Source organism: Polypterus senegalus, chromosome 18, assembly GCF_016835505.1.
Source record: "Polypterus senegalus isolate Bchr_013 chromosome 18, ASM1683550v1, whole genome shotgun sequence".
Taxonomy (NCBI): Eukaryota; Metazoa; Chordata; class Cladistia; order Polypteriformes; family Polypteridae; genus Polypterus; species Polypterus senegalus.
In genome coordinates, this window is record NC_053171.1 from 71,360,950 (window position 1) to 71,381,176 (window position 20,227).

General features: G+C 42.9%; 1 protein-coding gene across 13 annotated transcripts in view; it reads right to left on the reverse strand.

Moving 5' to 3' along the window:
- The window catches only part of LOC120519137 (gephyrin), a 378,763-nt gene that overhangs the window by 224,624 nt on the left and 133,912 nt on the right, over window positions 1-20,227 (reverse strand). The gene's annotated exons all lie outside the window — the stretch shown is intronic.

The following is a 20,227-nucleotide window of genomic DNA, read 5'->3' on the forward strand; positions in this document are numbered from 1 at the left end:
TTCTTCCGCTCTATGGCCATATTGTTACTATGCCCGTTCCCAGTCATGTGATGCATTATGTCCCACCTACATAAGATGACCTCGTGCATACCTTAATACTCCTGCTTTGGTTTCTCTCATGGCTTACCTTGACAATGTCTCCCTCTTGACCTCACTGTAGTGTATAGGAAGCCATAAGGCACTTCCACAAACAATTAGGGCTTAGGACTTCTTGACTAGGATTCTGATGCACACTTTTGCTTTTATGTTATGTTCCTGTTTTGTTCTAGTTTTGAGTGCTTTCAACTGAATTATTTTTAGGTTACCCTTCATTTTCTCATGCATCCTTAAAATATGAAACCTAAAGTCAACCATCATATTAACAGAGAGTAAATAATGATTCAAGGACACCTCTTCCCCAGGTATTGCGTCCAAGGGCGGGGCGATTACTTTTTGTCACAAGTTTGGTGAAATTCTGTTTAACAGAAAAAAAATAACTTGGTGTTTATTCAGCTCTCTGCGAAACCTGGGAGTCCACGGATGCTTTGTATGAAGAACGATGAACATTTTACTTCAGAGGCATAATTACTTTAACCAAAAAGATGCACTATAGCTGAAAATTTTAGAGGAAAAATAATCTGCAATTTAAAAGACTCGCTCAGCATCTTCCAGGGTTGAAGTAAGGTAAAGTCACGTATGCATGTCAGTAGATCACCTTCCGGGCTCATCTGGGGTATGTAATACCATTCTGGGATGAGAGGGGGCACTGGCACTAATCATGTCCTCTTTCATTCCATTCACACCGCTAAGAAGATCCTCAGTGAGGACAGCAGACTCTGCCCCTTACGGTCTCCCATCTATAAAGGTTGCTGGGTGGAGATGTCACTCTATGAGCAGAGCACACTGCAGGACAGAGCTCCTAGATTGTGACTTTCCAAAAAAAAATCAATTCACAAAGCCCTAAATGGCGCTCTATGTTTTGCATCCTGTCATTTCTGCTCTGTGCCATAGAGTGCTTTATTGCTTTCAGTTTGTTTTCAATTAAACAGGGAGAACCGGGTTGGCACCCCAACATTTATCTCTTGGACATGTCATTCCTCACTCCATTACAGTAGTTATTTAAGGCAAGGACGATGGAAGTTTCAAGGTAAGGCTATTCTGACTACTAAGCATGGAGCCAGAGCAGGGTGCCATGCTGCATGTTGATCTGCATGAGCAAGAAAGAGTTTCACTGTACGTGTGACAATAATCCACCTTCAGAAAAGGACAAGTGTCTGTGTATCTGTGTCTGACCAGTTGCTATCTCTCTGTCATTCCAACAGATGGCACATCATAAACATTAACACTCCTTTTACAAAGCCCCTACCAAATGGCATATAACAGATGTATACATTGCATTCTCCATTCCAACAGATGGTACATCACAAACATTAGTAGTCATGCATTTTATGACTACAAATGTTTGTGATATGCCTTTTGTTGGAAAGACAAACACAATGCATTTTATTACTACACGCTTTACAAGAGCAATTCCAATAGATGGTGTACTACAAATGTTAACGCTGTGTCGTTAACTTAGATTTCAACCCACTTTAGACAGGTAGCACAGCTAGTGACCCTACATGCCAAATCGAGTCTGACTCAGCCTAACAGAATTTACATAGAATTCCAAGCCCAAAGTTATGCTCAGAGTTAATGCCATGGAGATTACAACAGCAGTACGCTGTACAGTCCAAGATGGTGGATAAAACTAAACAAACTTCTGTAGGTGAACTGTGACTCAATTTGTTACTGCTAACCTTTGAAAATTGTTCTGTTTTGTGTTTTAGCATAGGCGACACAACTTATTGATTTCTTGTTTAACACTATTTTGTGTAAAACTCCATTTTCATCTGCTTTTCTCTCATTCTTTCAGTCCCCTACACCAAATAGTTTGGAATAGCACCTTTACAAATGACATTCATAACACAAAGAACAGGAAGTCAACATCATGGGAAGAAAAAAGACAGTTTCTAAGTACCTATGTAAGAATATCTGATTGGATTGTACAAATAGCAGTATGCCTCAATTGGGCAGATAACGGCATCTGGCAAACGCAAGACAATATTCTCACATAACTGGGTAAGTCAACAGCACTTAAGAACAAAATAAAAGTGAGATTTCTTAATAATATTTACATAGGAGAATAAAAGTACCTGGTGAGAGAACAGTGATTTTCCAGGAGACTTTTATAGACTGTCACACGCGTGCGCCTTGGGGACAGCATAATGGCTCTGGTAATTCCTCTCCAATCCACAGGGTGGCGCTGTATTCTAACACCTCTTGTCTTGGATGGTTCACAACCTCACCACCTCTGATTTCACTTTGGTGTCCGACTGTCCGTCCACCTGGACCCCTCTCTTCCCGACTGGCTTGTATTTAACAGGAAGTGTTGCCATCTTGGATAGTCTGATCTGAGAGGCTCATCCTTGGGGACGTTCTTTTGCTGAAAAGCTACATTTATTTTGTGCCTTTACTATATACCGGGTTGCTGTGTCACCCCAAATCTTTATCCTTGTCTTTTCCTCTTTTACAACAGTGACTTACTAACAGACATCACCTTAAAGTACAAAAGACACCAATTACAGTGCTTCTTCATTGCCAAGGTTTCAGTAGCAACAGGGGGCTTGGTAAGTGGTGTGAAATTCCAAGCAAATTTTAATGTTAGGATGAACAAAAGCAGGAAAATCGAGGAGTTACTGAAGGGCCAGCATTCACTTGACCTTACATTGTCAGACATGAGTGCAAGCTAAAAATAAACTAGCTCATAAAGAGCAAACATAAACACCACCGAGCAGGAAAAAGGAAAAAGAGGACACAGGCTGGAGCTGAACAGAAAAGTGCAGCACAAGGGGCAGGCAGGAAAATAATATACACAGTTAATGTTTCAACAAGAGTGAAAAATAAACAGAACAAGGCAGAGTCTAGTGATTTCAAAACAACTGATTTTAAGATGACTTGACCTTTCTTATGAACATGACATTTTCTACCCTTATATCACTAATCCAGGGATAACAAAGGGCTGCCTCAGCTAACCTGTAACCAGACTGATTTCTGTCTACTGCCTCCAATAAGATTTGATCCACTGTGGCACCCATTTCTCCCATCATTGTTAAGGCCACAGCCCAACACTTAACAATGGTGACCAGGCCTGGTACATGATGACTAGCTGAGAGGGAATCTCTGAAAGTTCTTTAGATCTTGAAATTCAGTGACAGCACGATAAGTGATTTGCTAGCCACATTAACTTGGTTTAAGACACGATGCAAACTATAAACAAAAACGTAAGAAATGTGCAATTTGTACCTTTTTGCAACGCTTTCAGTGCTGACAACCTAACATATTAGAACCAGAGAATAGCCTTCAGGTTTAGGCTCAGACTTTGTAGCACCATAAGTATGTGGGATTGCATGTTTCTCAGTTGATGCTTCAACTTTATTTATTTGCGTTTATGTTGCTTCTCTTTTTTTTTTATTGTATTTGCAATTTTTATTATGAGCAGGACTCGTAAGTGGAGGTGCCTTTAATAAGAATAAATTGAATTAAATTAAAACTGAATTGAACAGCAAACAAGTAATAAATATTTTGTAGACATGCCAATTACTCCTGGGGGTAAACTGAGCTAATAAAATAATTGAATTAAATTTACTTTATTGTTATTAATCTGTTGCACAGTAGCTAAACATTCTGTTAATTTCTGCAGCGGGGCAGTGCAGGACTGAAGGGAGCAACTGAGCAGCTTACATTACGACTAAAAATCATTCCTTCTCAGAGTTTCATAATGTATAAATGAAGTACAACATTACTTATTCCACAATTATAACAATAACAATTTTACAATTTAAAAGTGAGCAGATTTCAGGCTGGCAGAGAGGATCAGTCAGTTTACCTTTCTGCCTGTAGCCTCTGTAGTTTTATGCTTGCCCTCTGGATTAACAAATCAAAAATGATGACATTTTTTCAATGAGAAAAAAATGTAATTACATTGTGACAGGCGCCTGGTGTCCATGCCCAGCCGGGACGCCCCTGCACACTGTATTCAGGGGGAGCAGCCCTGGACAGTGCAATATCTCCCCCTGGACGTTAGATGGCCGCCCCCCTGGGCTGGTGTAGTGCCTCGGTTTCCCACAGGGCATCCTGGGAATTGTAGTTGGGGGCAGCCCTGTTGGGTCCCAAAAGGTACTTCCAGGGGGTACTGTGTATGGGACTTCTGAGCTCGTGTGGGCAACAGATTCATCACACCTGGAAGTGCCGCCGAATCTTGGTGATCAAACACCTGGAGCACTTCCAGGTGACCTATAAAAGGAAGCCAGCAACCACCATTCATCGGCCAGAGTCGGGTGGAGGAGGACAAGGTTGCTAGGGAGGAGTGGTGGTGCCAAGGAAGTGAAAAGTACTTGTGCGGTACTGGTGCTTGGGACTGTGTTGTGGCTGGGGGATTACGGGGAAGACGTGCCCCCCAGCTGAAGAGAAATAAAAGTCTTTTGTATTTTAGACGTGCCTCCCGTGTCCAATCTGTGTCGGGTCAGGCGCTATATAGTGCCTTTCACGACATGTAAGAGAAGTAAGAAAGGCTTGTTGAGTGTCCACTGCTGCAGATTTAGTATGTGTCCTTCATGTGGCATGTTTTGAGACAGTCACCGACGCAGAGCCTGACACCACAATCGGGACTGTATGAGCGTGTTTCTTCACACACTTTTCTTATAACATTTTTTCTGTTGCTTGTGCATGAGAGGGTAGAATGTCAGCGCCCGATCCACATGACTGACCCATCCCTTGTGTTATGGTTGGCTACCACAGCACCAGGCTTAGTGACTTCCACATTGAAGGGTGCCGCATTGTGAGCAGTGCCTCAAGGGACTAACGTCCTTCCTGCCTTTTTACCGGATGGTAATCACTTTGTCTTTTTTCCACCCACCTATTTTCAGCAGGCATATCACGGCTGTTCAGTGGTACAGTGCTGTATGCATCGGCATGTCAACGTTTAATGACCAGTTCACGTTGTCATCACTATGGCTCGATTAAACTCATGGTTTACTTTCAGTTTGTTCTAAAACTTGATTTACAGCTTCTCATTTACACGCCATTGTGTTTTGGTTAAATGAGGGGTTCAAATTCTGCTTATGACACCATGTGACCCCGAGCATGTCACTTTACCTGCTTGAGCTCTAAATGGAAAAACAGAAGAAATGAAACCAACTATACTTCAAATGGAGTGAGTCACTTTGAATAAAGGCATCAATAAAATACTGCAATAGGTAATAAAAGTAATAAAGTTAACTGCACTCCACTCATTCACTTAGTAGTTCACTTAGTCGCGCTCAGAGTCTCAGAAAGTACATTGGTAGGTATTTCAGGCAGTTTTTAATATTCCATAAAGGATTAAGAAGCTTTACGAAAAGGATGTATGGTATGTTTGTATGGCTCACATATACCTTTTTACAAATTAGATGTTCTCAAATTGTACAGAATCTAGTCAAGGTTCTCTGCGGTGGGCTGGCGCCCTGCCCGGGGTTTGTTTCCTGCCTTGCGGCCTGTGTTGGCTGGGATTGGCTCCAGCAGACCCCCGTGACCCTGTAGTTAGGATATAGTAGGCTGGATAATGGATGGATGGATAGTCAAGGTTCTTTGCATCCTTCTGCCATTGAAATGTAAAACTTACAACACTTGTCACACATGGGCTTTTGAAGACCACCTTACAGGTGCAACTTATGTATGCAATACCATCTCAGCACAAGAAGTGGTGCTGTTGCTAACGGCCCACCCCTTCCAGTCACAGTTGTATAAAACAGGAGATCACCAGTATGAGGGTGCCAGTTTTGGACCTGAACCTACTGCGAGATGGAGCTCCCAAGCCAGTCCTTCTCTTCAGAGCTACTTCAATTAAAAAGTTTAAGATGACAAGCTCAAGGCTGTTTTCATTGCACTGTCGTATGCCCGTTTATCTACAAAGAACTTTTTTTTCTTCGGACTGCCTTTCATTAGACAGGGTGGTCCGGTTGGCACGACAACTATTCGATTGGACCTCTCCAATCACTCAGCACAGACACACCACAATATCCAAAGAAATAATTAACAAGCCATATGCATATACGGGCAATACAAGTAATAATCAGTGTTCTGCCTCCAAAAACATTCATTATCATTGCTGTTCATATATTGTCAAAGAAGACACAGGATAGGCGGCATCCCGGGCGGCAGGCCTCGATAATGGAAGGGTGGAAGGAATTTGCCTCCTGGGCCCAATGGTCTGTCAGCACATTAGGAGGCAACAGCTCCCCGGCGGGTCTTCCATGTGCCCACCTGCAGGACTGCATGGGAGTTGTAGTACCTGGAAGTGCTTCCTGGACCCAGCGTGTTGGCACCAGAAGTACTCCTGGGTCCGGTATAAAGGAGACTGCTGGGTGTACTGATGTCGAGTGCAAAGGAAGGACAAAGCTTGCTGGGGGAAGCGGAGGGAGACGGTTTAAATTAAAAGTTCATTGTAACATGAAGTGGATAAGAAAGAAACCTCGCAAAGGTAATTGTGTTAATAAAAGGCTTAACTTGCACCAGATATTGTGTCTGGAGTTTTGGGTGCTGCTACAACCCCTTCTGGCCACTATACCTACTCAGATCACACGGTTATATATGTAGATTGTAATGGCATGTCCTAGAGCACTGCTGAAATTGCAACAATAACTAAAAACTGGAAATACACAGTTTGACCAACAACAGATCAGAACTGGACAGTTTTTGGCCCGTGAGACTACGTGACAAACAGGATGGGCATGCAGAGACCCAGCAGTTAGATTTATACTGGCTGACTTTCATTACAAAAAAAAATAAAAATAAAAAAACATTGGGGCAGCTCCACCAAATGCTCCAAATGTACACTATTGGAATGATAAATATAAAATACACAACAAGAAAAAGTAAAACAAAAAAAAAACTAGACGAAATGTAGACATTACATTTCTACTTAAACCAGCCATCAGTTCATCTATGTTTCAAACCCACTGGGGTTTATGACAGGGCTGTGAATTAACCCCGGACAGGATTTGTCCACCTATAGGACAAATTATAGACACAATTCGATAAAAACCTTCATGTCTGCACAAACGGAGTGAAACTTGAAGTAGCCCGATAGATGAAATTCAGACACAAGTTGAACAAAAAACGGGGACTAAGTGATTTTTTGAACTTTGGTCACTGGAGTTGTGAATTTGCAGAACTGCTCATGATGTCACTGTGCTGGCCCTTAAATCACTGAAAGTATCACTATGGCTTTATACTGAGCAGCCACAACATTAAAAGCACCTGCCAGCAAGCTAAGATGCTCTGTGTGTTCTCTCACCTTTTTCTCATGGCAGTTTCTTCTCCAGTAGGTCTTCTGTCGCATCAGACCAGTCAGGCCAGCCAGCGCTCAACACACGCATCTATGAGCCTTGGGCGCTTATGACCCTGTCACCGGTTCAGTGCTTGTCCTTCCTTGGACCACTTTTGGTAGGTGCTACCCACTGCACAAGACCTGCCATTCTGATGCTCAGTCATCACGATTTGGACCTTGTCAAAGCAGCTCAGATCTTGACGCCTGCTCAACACATCACCTTCAGATCATCGATGTTATTCACTTCACTTGGCAGGGGTTTGAATGTTATGGCTGACTGGTGTGTAAATGTGATTGCATGTCGGTCAAGGATGAAGAAACTGAGTCCTGAACAGTCACTGCACATGCACATTATTATTCCTTATAGGAACAATGTATAGCTGTAAATAAACGATACATTTAACTAACTAAGTTTTCTTAGGCTATGTTCAGACTATCAGGCCGCGATGCCTCAAATGTGATTTTTTGCCTTAATCTGACATAAACCTGATGCTTTCTGGGCTATGTGGACACAGAAATGGAATCTTTTCAAATCTGATTAATACATAGTCCTGGATAAGATACATGTCATGAATGATAATGGTTAGTCCAAGAAGCCATGTGTGTTTTTTGCCTATACACATGGACTGAACGCTGTTGTCATCCGCCAGCACCAGCAACGCGACAAAACAACAATGGAGGAAAGCCATAACTATGACAAGTCACCACGGTCCCAGCACTGCTGGCTCCTTTCTCATAGGCATACATCTCTTGGTGCAGCAGTGCTAGCAATAGTTGGGCATCCAGCTTTATTATCGCCTTCTCGACCTAAGCACGTACAGCTGAAAAACCGTTTGCCATCCTTGAGAGCAAAATGCAATGCGTACACTAGTGACTACCACGTCCATTTTGTCAGTTTTATGCGTCATCTCACAAAAGTGACATTTTTTGTTGTAGGTGACACGCTTGTGTGCCGTTTTGGAGGACAGATGTGTTCACATTACAGTTAGGTGCAGGTCACTTGTGCTTTATGAATGTGACCTGTCAAGACAGACAAATCTGATCTGAGCAAAGAGGCCTGTTATGTGAACACAGCATAAGGCATTTTAGAGAAAAACATGGAGGTTTTATCTTAATTAAGTGACTGCATACAATCTCTTCATTTTTAGGCTAACCACTTTAAGTTTATTTATGTTCCAAACTGGTCTTTTCTAACTCAGAAATAATTTACGTTGGTGGGCCCAATGAACATGCAGAACAGAACCCTAAACAACCTTGTACTTTGTGGTGTATTACAGTAAAACCCACTTTTAGCCTTTAGTACTTTGCCTTTTTTTACCAGAAAAATATATTTCTGAGACTGTAAGCATATGAGTAGGTACCTTTTAAATATGACCTTGTACGGTTTGCTCTGCTAATGCCCACCTCACAAAATAACACACAGACACTCTCTTTAGAGCAGCGCCATATGTTTACAAACGTAGGTATTTAGAATAAGCGGGAGAACTGGAACCAGCAGCCTGCCTCTTTAACAAACAGGATGCTCATAATGTGCAAGAAAAGCTTGCAAAGCAAAAAAAAAAAAAAAAAAAAGAAGAAAGAAATCACCTAAAGGTTCCCAGCAGTTTCTAAAAATTAAAAAAGAAAAGAGTCGCTAGTCAGTCAGCACATTGCTGCGCCCACGCAACACATTATGAATCTCGGTCATTATGCTTTATTACTTCTAAACTTGAACGGGACCCTTGGGATCTAATTTCAGCCTGCATAATGAATCACACAGAATGTCTATAGGATGGCCCTGATGATTTGAATTTCTTATTAAATATTTGGTATCCCATTCCGTTTTGTATTTATCGTGATAAGCTGCCACTTTGAGAAATTATAATCAAGAGAAAGGAAGCACAGCCGCTCATACAGAGAGAAATCAGGCAGGGGGCTGAAGCCTGTGTTTGTGTAGGCTCTCCTCCCAGCTATGTTGGCTCTCTGGGGACATCCCAAATACAATAATGTGCGCTGCCTCCCAGCGGATGAGCCTGGACCACATTCTCTTGGGTTAACGAACATCCACCCCGAGGAAGTTACATCGCTCTGGCACTGCGAAGGATCGCTGGTCGCTGTATAAACACAGCACTCTGCACTATACGTAATCGTAGTCACATCAGTTCTTAAAAAGAAAAACTGAGTATCACAACTACCATCAGATTAACTAGGAAAATAAATTAATGGATGGATATTTCAAGTCACAAATATTTAATTGTGGTGCTGGAGCACCGGGCACCACCAAAAAATATACATAATCAGTACAAACCAGCGAAAAGCTCAGAGAAAATGATTTTCTCCCCACTCTCCTGCATTTAGCTGGCTGGTTTGATGCTGAATTGACTTGGAAATTTGGGAAATTGAACAAAGCAATGCTTTATGTATGGACAGCAACTCAAAAACCACCAAGTCTCATTCAGGATTAAAGCACAATTCCCATCAACACGCTAAGAGCTTTCTCAACCATTATATTTCTAAGTAGAACACCACATAAAATGTAAAATGAAATAACCACACTCACCAGTGGGATCAATAAAGCGCAAGCACTACTTACTGATACACATGCAAGCCATGGGAGCACTTCACCGAAGGATGAGGAAAGGTGAGGGTGAAACACACCAATAACTGCCATTGCCTCGACTGGAGGACAGGCATCGTCACCAGTTCCGCTCCACCTTTGAAAGTCCAACCCTTCTTCTCTGGACTTGATTTAAGAAGGCTGGAAGTCGACATTCAGCTTGGGCCCTGCTCTCATCAACAACAGACCTTCACACTGACACACTTTGTGAAACGAGAGCCTTAGCAATGGACCAAATGTCATTCCATGTTTGTTTCATGTTCATTATTACTTGGAAGGAACTTCTCTTTATTAAATGGGGCTACAGCTCTGGGACCTTAGCATTTTAAACATGCCCTATGTCTCTCCATACATACATACTAAAATCTGCTTAATTCAATTCAGAGATACAAGGTTTCTGTGTCTGTCCTGAAAGGACTGGATGTGAGGCAGGAAATCCCCCTGAACAGGACACCAGTCTGTTGCCAGGTCCACTCACACACATACATACATACACACACACACCCACACTGGACTGAATTTAAAGTTGCCAACCAGCCCAACCTGCATATCTTTGGGTTTGTGGGCAGAAAACATGGAGATGGTGTAAACTCCATGGAGGCAATGTGAGTATTGTTAACACTGTTCTACCTGGCTGTCCATCGATAAAGTATCCACTTACAATAGAAAGTGGCTTTCAAAATTTATCAATCAATTATATTGGCTGTTTATTATTTATCTATACTGTATGGGTAAAAGTATGTGGACAACCCTTCGGATGTTTGAGTTCAGGTGTCTCACTGCTAAACAGCGCATCAAACCAAGCACTCAGCCATGCTGTCTCCCTTGACAAACACTTTGTCACACTGAAGAGCTCTGTGATTTTAACTCTTTGAGGGATGAATATTTTTTCCAAAAAACACAGTTTTCTGAAAAGCACACAAAGTAATTGTTTTACACATATATCAACATACAGTAAAACTGTTGCTGCATGCAGTGGCCTCTTGCTCGCAGTCTCTTGCAGTTTAAGCAACTCACGGGCGTCACGACGGCTGGCAGGAATGTGCAACAGACTAACTGCCAGGCTGTGTTCACAGGGTGGGAGCGGCAGCGGTGGTTGCAGTGTAGCACAATCTGGTTTGTAATTCTTGTCATTGTAATGTGGCAGTCCTCCCAGGCAAACGTTGCCGTAGAGGTGCCAGCTATGCAAAAGCATTCAGCACCATGATCAGTTGGGGATCAATCAGGAGGAAGTGATCAGCTGATGCTGGTACCTCATGTTTCTTTTCAATTACTTCCTACAAAATCTGAGTCTAACAAGTCCAATTCAGTGATAATATGCAAAACTTCTTCCATGGAGTATTTTTCTTTGTGCAGATGTCGATGCCATTTTTGCTGCTGTTTGCTCTTCACTACGCATATGAGTGCAGGGAATTTCAGTCAAACCAACAAAGCTAACTTCACTTCTAGAAAACAGAGTAGAACTATAATATAATTGGGTGTTTGGTCACTGTTTACAGTCAATTACCATCATCAACCCCTCCTGATGACAAAAGTCAACACCTGTTGTGAAAAAGATAAATGTGGCACTGTCATAGGATGGCACCTCTGCCACAAGTCAGAAACTGAAATTTCTGCTCTGCTAGATCTACCCCACTCAACTGTAAGTGCTGTTATTGTGAAGTGGAAGTATCGAGAAGCAACAGCTGCTCAGCCATGAAGTGGTAGACCACGCAAACTCACAGAGTGCGGCCACCAAGTGCACAGTGTAAAAATGGCCTCTCATCTCTGGTGTCAATCACAACAGAGGTCCAAACTGCCTCTGTAGGAAACAGTACAAGAAATTTGCATCAGGAACTTCATGAAAAGGGCTTCCATGGCTGAGCAGCTGCACACAAGCTTAGGATCACTATGCATAATGCCAGGCATCGGTTGCAGTGGTGTAAAGTACACTGCCCACCATTTGACTCTGGAGCAGTGGAGACGTGTCCTCAGGAGTGATGAATCCCGCTTCACTATCTGGCAGTCTGATGGACCAGTCTGGGTTTGGTGGATGCTAGAAGAATGATATGTAGCAAGCTGCATAGTGCCTGCTGTGAAGTTGGTGGAGGAAAGATACTGAGAGGGTTTGTGTTCAGTCCTGTGATCTCAGTGAAGGGTCCTGTGATTGTAACAGCATACAAAGACATTTTACACAATTGTGAACCTCCAACTGTGTGGGAACAGTTTGTGAAAGAGCACAACTGTGTTCGTGTGCACAAACCCAGGTCTAAAAAGACATGGAAGAACTCAAATGACCTGCACAGAGCTCTGACTTTGATCCTACTGAACACCTTTGGGATGAACTGGAACAGCCAGGTCTTCTCATTCAACATCCGTACCTGAACTTGCAAATGTTGTTTGGGCTGAATGGACACAAATTCGCACAAACACACTCCATAATCTTGTGGTAAGATAAGACTTGAGGCTGTTATAGTAGGGACAACACCATATTAACACTAGAACTACCAAAGCCTACAAAAAAACTCGTGGATCCGTCCCACTTTAAACTGCTTCGCACCACCCCGTCAGCGTCTTTTGTCCTGTAAATGTGTCAATAAGCAGCAAGCAGCAGGCAGCCTACTATCACAACCGCTGCACAGTTTTCTCAGCTCAGGTCTATTTACCTGTATGTCAGTTGCTTAGTGTTGTATAGAGTGTGAAGTCAAGCATAATTACACCTTTTATAAATATTAAATCATTATTTGGAACACATGCATTTCATGTGTGTTCCGTGTCTACAACAATCTATGTAAAAATGTCGTTAACACAGAAATGTTTTTCATGTTTTAGTAATAATTGACAAAATGGCGAGGGGATAACCTGCAGTCCTCACATACATAGCAACCGGACCAAAATGCAAATGCATTGAACATTGTCACACAAGTCTGAATAGGAGGCAGCTGAGGGGTTTAGAGAATAATGGTTACATATCCGCCCAGGGGGCAGCAGGGTGAAATTACTCTCTTTCTAAGTCTCCTACAGACCTTTCCCGGGAAACCCCGCCAGGAAGCCAGTGCCTCAGCTCAGAGCACGTCACTTCCAGTTCCGGGCCCAAGGACAACATCACTTCTGGTCCCGCCCCTGAGGACGACTTCACTTCCGGTACCGGCTCCAAGGATGACATCACTTCCCCCAGACTCCCTGTAAAGCCTCACCCCCCTCCTCTGGATTTCAGTTCTGTTTTGGACTCAGTCTTGTAAACTACTTTTTGTCTTGCAATTCTTTAATTTTGCAACCAGGAACATATTATACAGGGTTAGGGCAATGACTCTCTGGGAACAGGTGGCTCTGTGGCTACGGCCATTTGAACTGACCACCTTCCAGATCGTGCAGCAGGTCACCGGCTTCCTGCTGCTACAACATTTGCCACAGAACTCGAACTCTGGGAGGGTGGAATGGTCCCTAGGGATTATGTCCCATACAAGTCTCTCCCACATAAACAGGAGCCTGTTCCAAAGTCCCAGGGCTGCTTGGTGCGCAACCTGTCCAGGAGCGAGGAGGAATACAGGTGGTTGCTGGGAGATAGTTTGTGTGCCCTTAGCAACCCCTTGACGGCTTTGCATACTGGAGAGGTACTCATTAATGGTTATAAAGTCACAGAATTGTTTGACTCCGGCGGTAACGTGTCCATCGTTGCTTGCCGATATGTCTCACCATGACAGCTGACTAAACAAAAGACCAGTCTGAGGTGCATACACGGAGAAGTCAGTGTATATAAATCTGCCCAGTGTTACATCTGTCTGGCAGGAATACTAAAAAGATTCCCCATGGCAATCCTTCCCAACTCACCTGTGATTCTAGGGCGGGAGTGGTCTGACAATAAATGCGGTAGACTATTGAGTACTCCTGGCCAGTAGTTCAGCCTTGGGACAGAGGAGGATGACTTGTCTCAAGCTGCCTCCACGCCATATAACCAGCCGGCAGAGAGCCAGACGTAGGGCCGAGAGGAGGACACAGAAACTCCTGGCCCGCCGCGGGCAGCTACGTGATCTGCCCGCGCCCAGGGGGGTCGGGAGGAATCCCCGCCCCTTGAGGTCTCTCTGAGCTGTTTGTATGAAAATGGGCTATATAAATAAATGTTGTTGTTGTTGAGCTGCAGTTTCAATTTAAACCAGCATCAGCTTCTTTCAAGAGACAGCAGTGGAATGACGACTCTCTGAAACACGCAAAGAAAGCAGTCAATGGCCAATGCACTCATCAGCCCATGCCACAAGGACCTCGCTTCGTGATAGAAAATTACCTATCATATCAGGTCGCGGAGCATGAGGTGGAGGACCGGAAATTGCTGTTAATTCCACAAACCCACCGGCAGCAGGTCTGTGAGCTGGTTCATGCCTACCTCCTTGGAGGCCATCTAGGCTCTGAAAAGACTTTAGAGCGAATCAAGCTCTAATTTTTTTGGCCAGGAATCAACAAGGAGGTTCGCCATTTTTGCATTTCCTGTCCGGAGTGTCAACTACGGCAAATTCCCAAGAGGGACCATGCTCCTCTCATTTCCCTTTCCCTGATTGAAGTTCCTTTTGAAAGAACTGGGGTCGATATCATAGGACCCCTACAGCCCTCAATCCGAGGACATGAATATATATATTAGTCCCCGTGCATTATGAGACCCGATACCTAGAGACCATTCCTTAGCGTTTGGCTACATCTAAAGCAATTGCACTGGAACTAGTAGGGGTCTTTGCACAAGTGGCATCATTAAAGAAGTCCTAACGGACCAAGGGATGCCTTTTACCTCGGAAACGTTCAAGGAAACTGCCAAGTTACTGAAAATAAAACACTTAAGGACCGCGGTGTATCATTCTCAAACCAACAGTTCAGAAGAGAGGTTCAATCAGACTCTCAAGCAGATGCTTCGCAAGGTGGTCAGCGAGGATGGGAGGAATTAGGATCAACTCTTCCCCCTCATTCTCTTTGCCTATCGGGAAGTCCCACAAGCCTCTACGGGTTTCTCTCCATTTGAATTATTATACGGATGACAGCCCCAGGGTATATTGGATATTTTAAATGAAAGGCTGGGAAGGAGAGGCTCTTCCCTCAACAAACGTGCTAGAATATATCACACAGTTACGCAATACATTTGGGAAAATTAGGCCAATTCTAAATAGTCATATGGAGGAAGCGCAACCAGCACACACTTCGGACACTGACCTGGGCGCCGTGTTGAGTCAAAGCGTCGAAGGTGTTGAACACCATGTACCTAAGCCGGAAACTGTTGGACTGGGAGACCAGGTATGCAGCAGTGGAGAAGGAAGCCTTGGCGATTAAATGGACGATTACACAGTTGCAGTACTACCTCTTGGGCCGGGAGTTCACTCTAGTGACTGACCATGTGCCTTTAAAGTGGATGGCCCTTCACAAGGAGTCGAACCCGCGAGTCACTAGGTAATTTCTTTACCTGCAACCGTACAAGTTTTCGCTCGTTCATCGAAAAGGCTCTTTTCAGGCCAATGTGGATGCCCTCTCTTGGGCTCATGACCTCTCAGTGCAACTGACAAACTATCTTAGATGGGTCAGCAGATTCCTCAGGCTCACCAAGACATTTCACAACACGCAGTGCATGACTTTGCAGTGTGGCAGGGGATCAATGGCTGCTGATGCTCAGGTCTACCATACTCAAGGCCAAGAGTGATAACTCTGGTCAGTAAGGCAGGGACATCACACACCACCACACGTCATGGATTAATACAATCATAGAGGGGGATCGAGCTTTTATTTACAGGGCACCAAAGCTAACATAAGAGATGCCTCTTCAAATTGTTTGATTTTCTTAAGTGCTCCAAACAACAGCATGTAGTATTCAGGCATGTGAATAAAATGTATAAAGTGCCTTTAATGTTGTAGGCTAGACGCAGATGGATAAATCAACTTCTTCTGTCAGCCTGATGGTATGACTTGCTCAGTCAATGCTCCTCCAGTTTGTATCGGCATGGAAGGAGCTGCAACCCAGCTGGGATGATTAGCGATCCTTATCCCAGTAGGGATAGAAGGACAATAGAGGAATTGGGCAAACATGGATGCTGAAGGCAGTTCACTCCACCACACCCTAGGTGGCAGTGTCCGTCCAGGCTGACCCCAGTTACGGGGTTACATGGGAGTTGTTGTGTAGATGTGTAGCCCTGTCCTGGTCCTTGGGTGCCACAAAGGGGCGCTACCAGAAGAATGCTGCCCTGGTTTCCATACGATGCAGAAGTGTTCCGAGTGACCACTATGGCAAAACTGGAAACATTCCTGGGTCCGATATAAAAGACGCCCACCACATCTCCTCAGATAGTCGGAGCTAAGAGGCAGCGGGCAAAACGCACTTGAAGGAATGAAGAAGAGAATAACTTGTTGATCTGGTAGATTCTCAATTGGAAATGTGCTTGTTGTCAAATAAGGTCATTCATTTTAGATTAAAGTTGTGCTGAGTGTTACGGTGTCTGTGGTTTGGGGTTTAGTGGCACCCCCTTGAGGTTACACACATTAAAAAGTGTAATTTGTTTACAAACTATATGGATGGATTTCACTGCTTTAACTAAGAGAACCATTTAGAGAAATAGTTTTTAGAATCTATTGCCATTACCCAATTCTCTTAGGCTGACTTCACTCAAAATGAAGGTTTTTAAAATTAAAAAAAAGATTTTTAGATAAATGTGATGTCACTCAACTAATTTAGATTGTTTCACCTAAAAGGCTTTACATACCTATTTCTAGTACAACTAACATAATTTGTTTGGTTTTATTGTCATAAGGACTCAGTTCATTTATTTTACAGAAACATAATGTGGAGAGATGTATTGTATGGAGCAGAGACCTGGATTATGAGGAAAAAGGATATCAATAGACTGGAAGCATTTCAAACGTGGCCATGAAGAAGGATGGAGAAGATCAGTTGGATAGACAAAATGATCTAATGAAATTGTGCTGGAAAGTACTGGTGAAGAAAGAAGTGCGCTGGAAACAGTAAGAAGAAGGCAATAAAACTGGATGGGACATCTAGTACTAAGAGGAAATGGATCTGTTGAAAACAATGATGTGGTGTAAACTGCAGGAAAAGCAATCAAGAAGAAGGCCAAGGCAAGACATGTTACATTATGTGAAAGATGGTGAATCATACCAAGTAACGGAAAGAAGAGCAGAAGACAGAGTACAATGGAGGAACTGACCATTGAAAAGCCTTCCTAATGGCAAATAACAAAAGATGAAGAAGAAAAAACAATCTTCTTTGGCAATCACGTTAGGATGCAGTGTTGCCAAATCAGGTGAGTTTATTTTTATATTTTTCAGTAGGAGAAAAAGAGAATTTCCCAGTATTTTTTTTCTTTTAAGTCTCCAGAGTGTTTGAGCAGTTTAGGGTTATTTTTATAAAGATATTGCAGAGTTTTAGCAATCTTCAACCATCTGTCTAAGGTGAAAGAAAGATAAAGATTGGACATAATGGTAATTTAGGTTCTGCCATGCTTCCCGGCTCTGTTGAGGTAAGCAGTACCACCCTGCAAGAAGAGGGGGCAATGTCACTAACCGTGTCTTCTTTCCTTTCTGCAGTTCTAAGAGGCGGCTGACAGGATGGACACCGTAAAAACATGACACCATCATTCTGGAACCAAGCAGCAAAACGGAGACAGAGCTCTATTTACATACTGTGTTGTCTGTAAGCTACGCTCACCTAATCCATTCCATTCTGGTTAAAATAACTAACTTAAACCGAGTTGAAACTACTCTATATACTTATAAAGAAACTTTACATGTAGTTCCTCTAATAAATACATTTTTTGAGTGGATAATTTACTTTAAATGTATTCTTCATGCTATGTAAAATTTACGTTTTTGCCAGTATAACTTATATTTTTTGTCAAGTTTCATATACACTCCTAAATAAAAAAAACAAATATAATGGATATCTGTAATGAGCACCAGGCATGGTAGAACATCCAATGTTGGTATTTTGTGACCAAGAAAGACACCAGAAAATGGACTTGGCAAAACGAGTTGGCAAATATGTACAGGAAGCGAACCAAAAAGGATTGTCTGAGCGTATACACTAAACAAAAGTTGAAATTAAAACCAAACGCAAAAGGTCCAAACACTGACTTTCTTTACCTCAAATTATTGCTAATGTTCTTTGTTAAAGTTTCTTTTATTTTTTTGTATAACAAAATACTGCATGCCACTAAATTAAATAGGTGGACTATGACAATATGACACATCAAATGAGCTCTGTGTCACGTTACCAGCTACTGTAAATAACCAGGCTACATCTATGTAAGGATATACACAAAATGGTGAACGATTAAAAAAAAATAAAAAAATAAAAAAATAAAAAACGTGCACAGAAAAGGGTGTTGTCTCAAATGTTCACCACATTCCTACCTCTTTCTTTCATAACTTAGCAGTGCAGTGCTCTGCAAAAGTACATTTTGGTTACATGGAAGCTAAACCCTGCTCTTCAAAAATGTCAGGGGCATTCACCAAATATGTGTCGTGAACCCAAGTCTGCTGCCCAGTGGCTGCTCGTCTTTCCTCAGGAGTTCACTCAGGGTGTCACTCTTCCTCCCTAAGATGGCTGTGCCTGGATGCTGTACTGCCAAGATGGAGAAGTGGCAGCCACATGGGTAAGTAATGACAAATCAAAAGATGAAACATGCCTAAGCCGAAACTAACAGAACAAGTCTACCTTTTTGTCAAATCCAGACCATATTCTGCGGTTGAATGTCAGAAAAACAATTGTTAAGCCATTCACCAAAAAAATCTAATAATAAACACACCAAACACGTACAGTATACCGTCAAGTCGATGACGTCACTTGGGGTGACTTCCTGGAGTAATTTGTGTAACCACAGGTACCCAAAGTGGAGGAGTTCATAAACAAAACAAAACAAATGATAAGCCGTTTCCATAATGCCATAACAGTAATCCATATCAAAAAGAAACAAATACTTGGAATCTTCATGTTGAAATATGGCCTGAAACTCACTGATGAATACTGGTAACACTAGTAACAGACACAATCATGATAAATGCGAACAGAGGTCCCTCTGTGGTAAGACAAGGAAATCCATTTAGCTCAATGACAGAGAAACAATTTGGGTGGTGAGGCTGGGATAGTGGGTGCACTGGGACAGAGCCAGCCTGAGGTTGCAAACACCACTGCAGTTTAAAGATGACTTATTCACTAAGTGAAGTATATCATCTCGCTAGCTATCAGTGTCGCTCCAAAGGAACCCAGTTTGCAGTCAGCACTGAGCACTGTAACACCCATCCATCCATCCAGTATCCAACCCGCTATATCCTAACTACAGAGTCACGGGGGTTTGCTGGAGCCAATCCCAGCCAACACATGGCGCAATGCAGGAAACAAACCCCGGGCAGGGCACCAGCTCAACGCAAGGCATTGTAACACTTTAGAATGAATTCTTGAGCGGAAATGAATGGCACCTTGGCACAGATTTGCCAGTGCACACCTGCTCCTGTCCAGAAAGTTTCGTGACAGACAATGAGTCTTTATGTCTCTAATGTGTCACCGAATGAAGCAGCGACACCTTGAGCGTTTCCTCAGCTGACCTGAATGGTGCTGTCACCTGCATTCATTTTGTGGTAGGGAGACTGTACGGGTCCAGACACACATAGGAGCAGGGGCCTGGGAGAGAGCACAGTTGCAGATGAGAAACTGTCTCAACCACTGAGATTATTGAGGTCTCTTATTAACTTCTTGAGCTGAAGACACCCAGTTTTTTACCCAGAACATTCATTGCATGTAAGGGGCAACAGCCCATGCTTAATTGCCACTGCCAGCTTCTCATGATGGATGTGTACTATGGGTTTAATTCCCAAGGACAGACATTGTCTGTGTGGAGTTTGCGAGGGTTCTCCTCGTAAATCCCAACAGACAAACATATTAAGTTAACACTACAATCTCTGAAGCCTACGAAAAAACTTGTAATGCAGGGCCACTTTAAATTCCTTCGCACCTCTCCATCAGCGTCTTTTGTTTTGTAAATATGTCAACCAGCACAAGCAGCTTGCTATCCCATACCCCCACCGATGCAGTTTAAGTCAGACGCAAAATTCTCAGAGCTCAGGTCTGTTTATCTGGGTGTGAGGTGTCTGGAATTGTATAGGATAAATAATATATCATTATTTGGAATACATACATTTCATGTGTGTTCTGTGTCTAAAACAATCTGGGTAAGTGTAGGATAAAAGGAAATGCGAGGTAAGAAATGTTGAACACATAACTAAAA